Source organism: Trachemys scripta, chromosome 2, assembly GCF_013100865.1.
Source record: "Trachemys scripta elegans isolate TJP31775 chromosome 2, CAS_Tse_1.0, whole genome shotgun sequence".
Lineage (NCBI taxonomy): Eukaryota > Metazoa > Chordata > Testudines > Emydidae > Trachemys > Trachemys scripta.
In genome coordinates, this window is record NC_048299.1 from 234,738,859 (window position 1) to 234,750,866 (window position 12,008).

At 40.1% G+C, this 12,008-nt stretch overlaps 1 protein-coding gene across 3 annotated transcripts in view; it reads left to right on the forward strand.

Annotated features, from left to right (window-relative positions):
* The window catches only part of RALYL (RALY RNA binding protein like), a 585,620-nt gene that overhangs the window by 115,389 nt on the left and 458,223 nt on the right, over positions 1–12,008 (forward strand). The window lies entirely within an intron of this gene.

Sequence of the window (12,008 nt, forward strand, 5' to 3'; positions counted from 1 at the left end):
TTGGAGCCAAGGTTCTACTGTGTGTAAACAATTAGATTATTTTGTAATAAGGGGGGAATTATTTTTTTTCAAAATTCATAGCATTTAGTTGTAGGTTACATATTGCTAAAACAATGTTGGTGAACATTCATTTGAATTCCAAATGTCTGAGTTCATTCCCCATGCTATTCATACACATTTGATTTGGCTTGCATATGTTTCTGGGGAACAGCGCTTTGTGTTAATACTCTATTGTGTATGCAAACATATATACATGTTTAAGCCAAAATATTTACCATTCATTCTTCACTATTCATCATTTGTTCTCTTTTTTCCCAAAAAGTTTTAATAATCTAATCAGGGCACAAACAATACTGTGTGACCAAAGTAACCAATCATAGAGCAGAAAAAATGAATAGTAAATAGTTGGATTCAACAACATCCAAGAAGCTCCTAGATTGAAATTTGTCCACATTATTCACTCAATGCTGCTAATGACAAATAATATACACAGAAATTGGGACATGTTTAATGTTTTATTGACAGAATAAAAGGGTTACATTGTCAGTTAATTTTTTGCAATGAATAATTCAACCAGCTTTATAGCTGAGATTGTAATCTCTATGGGTCATGAACTCTTTCTCACACTGCAAGGCACATAGCAACTATTGATATTGACTAAATAATAATGGTTATCATAGTGTAAGAGAGGGGTTTTATAAATTTGAAAGGGGAAGACAGATTTTTCACAAAATCAGCTTCTCTAAGGAAAGCAATATATTGAGTGAAATACTTGCGCCAGAGGACCTCCAGAGAAGGAGGGAGAAAAAATAGTTTCCTTAACCTCTGAGTATAGGATAAAAAGGAATGGGATTAAATTGCAGCAAGGGCGATTCCTAACTGTCAGGATGATTAAGTACTGGAATAAATTGCCCAGGGAGATTATGGAATCTCCATCATTGGCTATTTTTAAGAGCAGGTTAGACACACACCTGTCAAAGACAGTCTAGATAATACTTAGTCCTGCCATGAGTGCAGGAGACTGGACTAGATGACCTCTTGAGGTCCCTTCCAGTCCTACAATATTATTAGTCTATGATACTATCCTTGTGATGCTGTCAACATTGGGCCTTCTCTGGAGGTCCCACGCACAAGCATGGTAAGCTGTCCAGGAAATGTCATGATCTCTATTGAAGGTATTCAGACTTACTGCTTGCCTTACTTGTTTAAGCCACCTACATATGTCTTATAGATTTGGGTAATCAGTTGGCAGTTAGTCTTGATTTCAACATTTGTAGCTGGCATGGGAGAATTGGTGTTCTTCAAGTTCAATGGGAGGAGAATTTTCTAAGACTCATGAAGTAATGATATAGTTTTCTTCAATGAGTGTCTGAAAACATCCACTCAATGTACAGCGACAGTCCAAAAAGCTAACCAAATGTTGGGAATCATTAGAAAAGGAATAGTTAATAAGACAGAAAATAACATAATGCCTCTATATAAATCCATGGTATGCCCACATCTTGAATACTGCATGCAGATATGGTCACCCCATCTCAAAAAAGATATATTGAAATGGAAAAGTATAGAAAAGGGCAACCAAAATGATTAGGGGTATGGAACTGCTTCCATATGAGGAGAGATTAATAAAACTGGGACTTTTCAGCCTGGAAAGAAATGACTAAGTGGGGATATGGTAGAGGTCTATAAAATCATCACTGATGTGGAGAAAGTAAATAAGGAAGTGTTATGTACTCATAGCACAAGAACTAGGAGTCACCCAATGAAATTAATAGGCAGCAGGTTTAAAACAAACAAAAGGAAGTATTTCTTCACACAACATACAACCTGTGGAACTCTTTGTCAGAGGATGTTGTGAAGGTCAAGACTATAACAGAGTTTAAAAAAAAAAAAAAAAAAAAAAAACCTACGTAAGTTCATGGAGGATAGGTCCATCAGTGGTTATTAGCCAGGATGGGCAGGGATGCAAAACCATGCTCTGAAGTGCCCTAGTCTCTCTTTGCTACAAGCTGGGAATGGGTGATAGGGGATGAATCACTTGATGATTACCTGTTCTGCTCATTCCCTCTGAGCCACCTGGCATGGGCCACTGTTGGAGGACAGGATACTGGGCTTGATGGACCATTGGTCTGACCCCAGTATGGCCGTTCTTATTTTCTAATGTGCAGTCTCGCAGTCTGGGGTGGGAATTCCACAGACAGCTCTCTCACTGGGATGCTGAAAAAGTGATATATCCCAGTTCCTTCAAAGGAGTCTGTTGCTGTGGTGGAGGTGGGATTGTGGTCTATGTTGTCTGTGGCCTCAGTAGTGAACAGACCACCATAGAGATCTTTAAAGGATAGGCTATATTTTCATTCTTCAAATGTTGGTATGCACTGTTTGCCACGCTGGGAGAGATGGCCAGTACTCTGTCACAGGTGATTGACAAACCAAGTTTAAAGAAAGTAACTACTAGCTCACTTTTTCATGTCTGCATGAAGTGTCAAACCAATGTAGATTGGTAAACGTGATTCTCGAGCTTTGTTGGGGTACAAACTTTCTGTTTCTTCATGGAGACTGATATTGCTGTTGTACTGAAACAGTTGTGCCAAAGTAAAGCTAGCTGGATGAATGGAAACTTGTTCAGACTCACTTTTAACGTTTGGAACATTCTATATCATGGAAATCAGTGCCCATAGTAGCACAAGCAAAGATTTAATTTGCAATACAGTAAACTGTTTTCATTTGAAATAGTTCCCTTCAGATAAGTTTTACTGCGTGTGACAAAGAAGCACTTCACAATCCCAGTCTTCCTCACATGTGTTTTGGAGACCATGTCCAATATCCTGGTTGAAGGCAAGGAGCACATCATGTCCTTCTTTGTGTGGTTGGACATCTGGAATGTGTACAAGGAAACAGGTTTTTAGTTTTTAGTGCTGTGAATGCACCGAGCCAGAGTCATCACAAGCTCTATAGAGCCTTTTGCGGTCTGGTGGTTTAAAGACTGGAGCCACGCCTTCTTTGTCTTGTCTGTTCAATGTATGCTATGAGTTCAGCAAAGGCAATCCCATGTAATGTCATCTGTTTTGCTTTTCTCAGTTTTCTTCTCTGACTTTGTTGTAGAAAGACACCAAACATCTTGCATGGTACTTTTTCTCTTGGGCCATTATTAAGTCCCCTGCACTTAGTTTTTCAAGCAAGTGCTAGTCTAGTAGCTAAAACGCATGTTTGCAGACTCGACTATTCATGCTGACGTTAAAAGCTTCATGGAGGTCTTCTGATGAAATAGAGAATGCTTCTTTTTATGGAGGTTCTTTGTGTGGGTCACTTCAGTGTGTGTATTTCCTCTGCAGTACGCCAGTGATCCACAGCATTCTGGTGATGATTTTTTATTTTCACCCCTTTTAAATTTGGCCTTGTAAAAGTTGATGTAGCGGGATTTGTGCCAATGTCCACTGTTCTTGCTGAAAGTCTCTTTCAGTACCATCAACATCATATAATCTACATTTGTCTGTGGATAAGGGAAGTGCATTCAGATTATGGACACATCTGATACTTTCTGCTAGTTTGATAGCTATATTGAACATGCTTTCCTTTTGGTTCTACTGGATTAATCAACTCTGCACCTCTGTCTTTCTGACAAAGCACAGAGATGCCCCAGTCAGTAGTGGAAGGGGATGTCTCTGAGATCCAAGTCCATCAACAAGCTTGTATCTTTTTGACATGTTTGAAGCACTAGTAATAGCTCATAGTAATCTCACATCTTCTGCTACTCTGTACAGTTAATATTACCCAATCACCAAGCAGCTTTCACACAACCAAAGTAGCATCTGAAAGAAAAAAGAGACGTGATTAAATTCTGCCAAGACTATGTTGACAATCAAAAGTAGTACAAAATGTGACCAATTTTAAGGTCACGTTGAAGTAAAACCAAGAATATATCCCTTGTATGTCCAACTGTAAAACAACAACATTTGCAGATTATGACAGTATTGTTGAAATGGCTGCCACAGTAGTGTAGCTAGGGGGTGCAGGGGAAGCAACTGCTTCCCCTCAGCATATTTTCCAAAAGCGGCACCTTTCTGCGCAGCCAGCACTGGGCTCTGGACTCGGGGTCCGGAGCCGGGTTATGTATGCAGCTGCCAGCTTGCTCTCCACTCTGCACCAGCACCACCCCCCGCATCCCCAGCCCTGCCCGCTTGCTGGCTCTGGGTCTGCAAGCAGCTTCGGCTGCTTGCCTGGCTCCCCGGGGAAGAGAAGAGGAGGAGGCTCCCGGCAGATCTACTTCCCCTTAAGCAGGTCAGGGCTGGAGGAGTGGGGGGAGGTTGCTGGGTAGAGCAGGTATGATGAGTGCAAACAGAACTGCATTCAGATAAGACTGGGAAGCTAGTGCACAGGAGATTGGACGGAAGTGAGGAATGATTCGGAAGCAGCAGTGCTGATTTCGTATTAGGACTCACCTGGATACAGTACCCACCGGGAGCAGATCTGAGACCCCAGAGTGCCAGCACTGCTCCGGCAGCCTTGCCCCCAGCACAGCAACCAGAGCTGTGATGGTCAGCCTCTGGGTGCAGCCTAGCCACCCTCCCTCTGCCACCTTCGCTATGGTGCCTGCATGTGGGCTGAGACCTCAGACAGATTGGAGGGTGGGGGAAGTGGCGTGCTGCTCAACGTCCCCCTGAGCTGGCAAGAGATGCAGCTAGCAGCACAAGAGCCTGAGAAGGACAATGGCCCAGGAGGTTTTCACTGCATCTTTTCTCTTGGCCCCAGCTACTGTTCTCCCTTCTTATTGCATTGACAGTGGGTGGGTGTGTTTCGCCCTTTTTTTTTTTTTTTTTTTAAATCATATATGCTAGGGATAGTCTTGTCCTCTTCTCCTCTCCTGATGTCATTGTAGATGCAGGCAGTGCAAAATGTATTACAGTCTATAGTATCTCAAATGCAAAGCTGCATTTCACTGATCTGAGCTTTGAAGAACAATGTGTTAGCTATTTTACAGTGTGTCTAGATTTCATTCCTGTAGTAACAGAACTGGTGATAGGAAAGCAGGAAGAGGTTTGTTTTTGGGGGGGGGGGGGTATATGTGTGTGTGAACAGCTTAAATTGGTTAAAAACCCTAACTTTAAGAACTCAGTGTTTCAAAAATGATAGACTGCCAACCTGTGTCGTAGAGATGTCTTTTTTATTTAAAAAAAACCCCATGAATAAAGCTACTTTAAGGGAAATTACTGCTTTGTCCAACCCCGAAGAGCTATGAGATTTTTGCTCACCAATTCTCATAAAACTTGTATTTGTTATGCCTTTTTGGTGGCTTTAGTATTACGATCTATTATAAATAAAGTGCATTTCATTGATTAATTTTAAAATTGGAATAAATGGCCAGTATTTTTTTTAAATCTGTGACAGTTATAAACTACTGTATTCTAAGTATAATCTAAAGTTCTCTTGTGAAATGCCAGCTGTGCAAACCCTTCCATGGCTGGATCATTCTTGTGTTTTTATTTTAAGTACAAATAAATATGTATAACAAATTTAAAAGTATGTAATTAGTAATTTGATATGTCGGCTGGCACTTTTTTTTAATGTGTTCGCTCCCCCGATGTTAGAACCTGGCCATGCCACTGCTGCCACAGGCAACATGGCATCAATTGGTGATGGCCCCGTATCTGAAAATCTTTTAGGTCATGCCCTTAGACTGTGGCAAACTTCATGCTTTTATCACAAGCCCACAATTCTTCCCTTCCCATGCCCAAATCTGACCAGCTACAACTGAAGACACTAGATAGCAAAGAAGCTGTTTCTCAGCTAAGTAGATACCTGAAACATCCAAATATCAACAAACTGGCAGTGTACGATATATTTTTAGCTGCCTCCAACCTTTCATTTACCTTGTATAAAATACACAGGGTAAAGAGGTGAGGTTCCAGATACCTCCTTAATTAGTTTTAAAAGCCTACTATGATAGTCAGATCCCCATTTATTCCCATCCCTTCTCCTGTAATAATCTCTGTATATAAGTATTACTCTAGTTTTGCACTGATGTCCACAGGCTAATTAAAAAAGGGTTTTACAAAACTATGTAGAAACAGTGTATATTATACAGTAGTTAACCAAGGAAACATTTTGTGTGTGTGTGTGTGTGTTTGTAGCTACAGAAATGGTTGCGGGATTGGGGCCTTTTCAATTTCCGCTTGCAAAAGTGTGTGTGTGTGTGTTTGTAGCTACAGAAATGGTTGTGGGATTGGGGCCTTTTCAATTTCCGCTTGCAAAAGTGTGTGTGTGTGTGTGTAACATTTTATAAGAATAGATATTTATTGTCCCTTAACTTAGATAATTATTGTCCCATAACTATGTAACACTGACAGACCCTGGTTATCAGTGGGAGGGATCGAACCTGGGATGTCTGTAGCTGAATGCATGAGCCTCTATTGGATGAGCTGAAAGCCATATGCCTTTTAGCTAATCTGTAGAGCAGATTCATTAATCTCTCTCTCTCTAAGTGGTTTCAATGCCACTAGATGGGATAGAGCACCACACCCAGAAGGTGTATGAGTTACAACTATTTGACAGATTTCTATATAGAGTCAATTGTTTCTAATAAACCATATCTAAATGCTGTCAATCAATCTATAGGGTAACCTGGAAAAAAAGTGATCACTCTTGTGTTGCAGCTTTGCACTACTGATCTACTGTTCAAAATAGTGTTCCCTATCCCAGTGTATAGAGGACTCAAACCTCATTTCCTAAAACGCCGTCTAAAGTCCAAAGTTGCCCACACTTGCTCCTGTTCGGGCAAAGTGATGGTGGAATAAGCAAAGCTTGTCACAGAAATTTCTGAAACCCACCTGACCTTATCTATCAGTTATACTGCATCTAAAACTAACCATTAATTTGACTCTTACAGCATCGTTGACTTTCTCCAATACTTATTGCTGCTAATCCCACTGTTGTTCTCTGTTGTTTAATACCTGGTGATTTTTTTTTATCTTCATAAGCATATAAGTGTCTATTTTGTAAAGGTGAATTAATACTGAATTCTATTTTTAATTTTGTGTTGTAGGTATTACTGACATAAGGGTATTCAAGATACAGTTGGTGTGAGTTAATATTTTTATAGGACCAACTTCAGACTTGTCTCTCTCACCAAAAGAAGTCGATCAATAAAAGATATTACCTCACTCACACTGTTCTTGTAATATCCTGGGACCAACAAAACTGCCACACTGACATGAGGGTAATAATCGTATTTAGGGATATGCCGGATATGAAAGTTTTATAATAAAGATGCCAAATATTGTATATTCAGATACATTTAAATTACTACTTATTTATATTATGATAGCATCAAAAATGTGCAAAAGCATATCCAAATATATTGGAAGACTAAGTCCCTGTTCCAAAAAATCACAATTTAAGTTGAAATGGATAATTTATTCAGCCTTCAGAGTGAGAGAACCTACAGAAGATTATTCATCCATGTAGTTTTCATTATATCTTGGTGCATAATAGATTTTGTTATTCTTTTTGCCCATACGATACATGTCTAGAATAACACTGAGGTTGTTTTATAACTTTTCAGTACATTGAACGAAAGAAAAGTATGACAGCAGAAAGCATCTGATAAATTAAATTTGACATGTTTTTTATCTATATAAAATGGATTCTGAACAGCTGGTAATTGTGAATATTTTAGCAGTCATTTTTGATGTGGAATATTGCTTCTGTGCTCAACACTAATGAGATGTGAGTTGTACTTCATCAAATTGACAGTTACTTTTTTTTGATGAGCACGTGATACATTTTTTCAGAGCTCCTTAATGGATACACTTACCTGTAAAGACAAGAACAATTTCGTAGTTTCACTACCTAACAATAACAAGGGCTTTGCATCCAGAAACTGAGCACAGAAGAAAGAGAGTAAACAAAGAAACAAACTGAAAACACATATTCAACATTAACAATGAATAGTAACTTTGAACAGATATGTAGAATTGGAGCATAAAAAGCCCTCCAAAATTTTTTTGAAAAGCACCTATGCACTTATTCAAAATAACTTAGAAAGAAAAGCCCTCAGTGTTCGCCTTTGCTTAATGACTGAGACTTATTATAAAACTTGTTTGTGACATTATTTATTTTATAATTTTCTTATCTTTTTTGTTATTGAAAAATTAGGCTCTGATCATGAATAAGACTAACTGTAGGCTCGTGAGTACTCTCGTTGGCTCAAAATGACTACTCCAGGGAAGCTGCACAAGTGGTTGGGGCATTTGATTGCAATTTCCCCTTGCACATTTTTTTCTATTGTCCAAAGTTTCACCTACACTATAAATGTGATGCATTGAGTATGAGGTTGTCTGGTAGGTCATAGGCCTTGAGGTGCCTGTACACATCTTTGACCCTTTGAAACTTGAAGTTGTTGTCACAGGCATATGAGTAGGAGCACGCATTTGACCTCCAAGAAGCCTGCTTTATGAACCTTCTGCAGGGGCAGCAGACATGAGACCCCCAAGAGCAGAGAAGCCCTAGTGTGGCTGTGTCTGCACTAGCCAGGAATTGCTACTAAAGGGAAGGTGTATGAACTTTCCCTTCCCAGCAGTCTGAAAGTCTAATCTCTCAACTGGCCACTCTGCTCATTGCTTTGAACTCGGCTGGTACAAGGGCTAGCCAAAAAACAGTAATGCCATTTTGCAGAAAAACTGAGGTTTTGAAATGTTCCTTTCTGATGCAGAAACAAAATCTGATCTATAATTGATTTTTTGAGGGGGAAAAAAATACATAATTTTTTCAGATCCTCAATAATGCAGATAAATAAGCGCTATTCTCACTAGTCTATAGGATCTGTTATTTTATCTCACTTTAGCAAGCAAATATATTATTCAAACCTGCTAGTAATATCTCCATATGAAAAGTAGTGTTTGTCCTCACTCATTTTTTTCAAGAACAATAAAATGCAGGGTTGTCTTATAACCAAACAGCAGAAATTTTAAAATAAAATACAGGATCGTGGTTGGATAATAAGAGAGTTCAAGAACCCAACTGTAAGATGAAAATAGCTCCTTATTTTCTACTTGCAAATTTTTGCCTCAAACTTTTTGAAAATCTAGATTGCCTTAAAGGGAGTGGAGCATAATTTTAGTTGACTCGAGGGAGAGACTTTGCCCTGTTCTAAATGTCTGTGCAAGTGGGGTGTGGAGGGTGTGTGAGGTGGTTAGGAACAGGGCCACTACACAACACACAGGCACCTTTCAATATGTCCTAAATTAATCAGCACAATTAGAGCCAAGGCAAGTTACAATGCCACCACCTGAAGCCCTGACTTAAGTCCATCATTGTTGTCCAACATTGATTGACTCTACGACTTTTAAAAGTGTAGATGAATGCAAGTAATTGTTTCTTTATGCCTCAAACTAAGGCCTTGTCTACACTGGCAAGTTTCTGCACAGTAAAGCAGCTTTCTGCGCTGTAACTCCCTTCGTATACACACTGCCAAGCCACTTTGTGCGCGGAAACTCCTCAGTTGCAGTGTTGCAAAAAAATCACCTCGAGGAGAGTCATAAGCCTTACAGCGCAGAGGCCCCGATGCTGTATTGGCAGTGTAAACACATTACAGCGCAGAAAGCAATCTATTGACCTCCGGTAGTGTCCCATAATCTCTCAACTGGCCACTCTGCTCATTGCTTTGAACTCGGCTGGTTACCCAGAAGGCATGTGCCCCTCTCCTTTCAAAGCTCCATTTCTGACAGCCCTTGTGTGCTGTGCTGATCTGCTCCACTCAGGGACACAATGCAAACCATTAATGTGGAATGTTCGTGCTGTTGAACACAGGGGTGTGTGTGTGTGTGTGAGAGAGAGAGAGAGAGAGAGAGCTGGGGAGGGAGGCAGGGGTTGCTGCCGGGGTTTCCCCCTTCCCTGCCTCAGGACTGGTTGCTTCCTGCTGCTGTCTGGACTTACAAGACAGCATGCTGACACTCTCTCTGTACCCCAAAACACACTGTCTCTCTGTCCCCCTCCATACATACACACACACACACACCCTCCTCACGCACTCTGCCGTCCCCCACTTCAGTTGAAAAGCAGCTGGCTGTGTAGTAGGATGCCCATGGAACAATGGGATTGGGAAACCTGCATCATGTGACACTAGGCCTGCCCCCTGAGGCATTGCAAACCCTTCCCAAAGCACCCTGGGGCCAGTTGCACAGTGGGATTGCTACCACAATACATTGCTCTCTTTGCCATTGCAACAGCTACTAATGTGGATGCACTTCACCATCACAAGGAGCATAGTGTGGATACACAACAGTGGTTTAATTCCAGCACTTTAATAAAAGTTGTATAACTTGTTGCACAGAAACTTGCCAGTGTAGACATGCCCTATGACACAGGAGATTCCTGAATATCAGTCTCAGAAAGGTTAATTAGGCAAAAGGTAAAGCCTTTTATTAAATAGAAGAGGCAGTACAAATTTGGACTATAAGTGTTTGATACTACTGTTAGCTGATTTAGAACAGTCAGCATCAGTGTTCCTAAAACAACTCTCAGAAGGCTTTGGTGAGTTAAAATAAGATTGGAAATTTGCTTATAAAATTGTTAAAAATCTGGCATTTTAATCTCTCATTTTATAATGAAACAATCTTTCCATTTGGGAACCTGTGGTTGATGCTAAGTTGATGCTAATTAATAAATTAGAGACTGTACAAAGGAAAGCTGTTAGACTTGCTATAAATAGACATTCTGAAATTGAACCTATTAAAACAATTATGATGGACTTGAACTCGTTTCCCCAGAGCTTATGTAGACAGATCAGTAGGTTCAAATTTCTTTCTTTCTTTCTTTCTTTCTTTCTTTCTTTCTTTCTTTCTTTCTTTCTTTCTTATAATAACTTAATTGGAATTGATAAACTAAATATATTACTGAACCATCATGCTTCTGAGACAGTGTCAGACTAAAAAAAAATTACTGTACAATTGTTTTACTGATGGCTTACTGAATTCTTTTCTTTATCTAAACTATTAAATGGAATACATTAACATCTAATTGTGCTAATTATTTTCATAATTTAGGGTGAAATTCATAAAGGAACCACTTTAGCAAGGAATGTAAGCACATTCATAACTTTAAGCCTTTGTTTAGTCCCCTTGACTTCAGTGGGATTATTCACCTGTTTAAAGTTAAACACATACTTATGTGCTTTGCTGGACTGGCATCTTAGGTTTCTGTGGCTGTGGAAGGGCCACTGTGCAGCCGAACAGTTCTACTGTGCGGGTGGAGGTGAGCAGTTATGAAGTGGACATGCAAGGAAAAATCAAAATCCCTTGAGAGCTAAGGAAGTTCCTTTCCCGTACACCAGTGTGAGAGCAAGGTACAATCTGGCCCCTTGTGAATAACTGTGATACATTGTGTTTTCACCCTCCTATGAAACCTGAATAACATAGGTTTATTAACATGTTTTAAATAATTTAAAAATTGTGCTTTCCTGAAGAGTGCCTGCTACTCATGCAGGGAATGGATGCATGCTGTCTCCAGTCTCACTCAAAGAAAAGGCATCTAATCCAATCCACCTTACACTCGTACCCCTACAGCAGTCTTGCCTACATCTCCATGTCCAAATCAAAGCCAACAACTCACTGGAAGTAGCATGTGAACTGGTGGGAAGGAGGCCACCAAAAGCATCATGTCCTTTTTGAAAGATGCGTCTGTTCTGTAGTGTTTGGTCTAAATAAAATCCCAGCAGGTCTCTGAGAGCATTTCATGTCCAAAGCAGACTGGTTGAACAGAGCTCATGTCCACCCAGAGAAACAGTCCTGTCAAAAAGATATTTAGGGGACAGACAGTCAGTCACTTTGATAAACAATTACAGACAAAGTACAACAGCAGCTGAATAAGTAGTGCAGTCAATTCCCAGGCACTGGATGTGTTCAGAAGTAGCAGAGCCAGGAGGTCTATTTCTCCCCTGCCTTTTTCTGGAAGGCACTGAAGGAGTGCAAATCTCTCCCGCTGACCTTCCAAAATGTGGGGCAAAGGTGGGATTC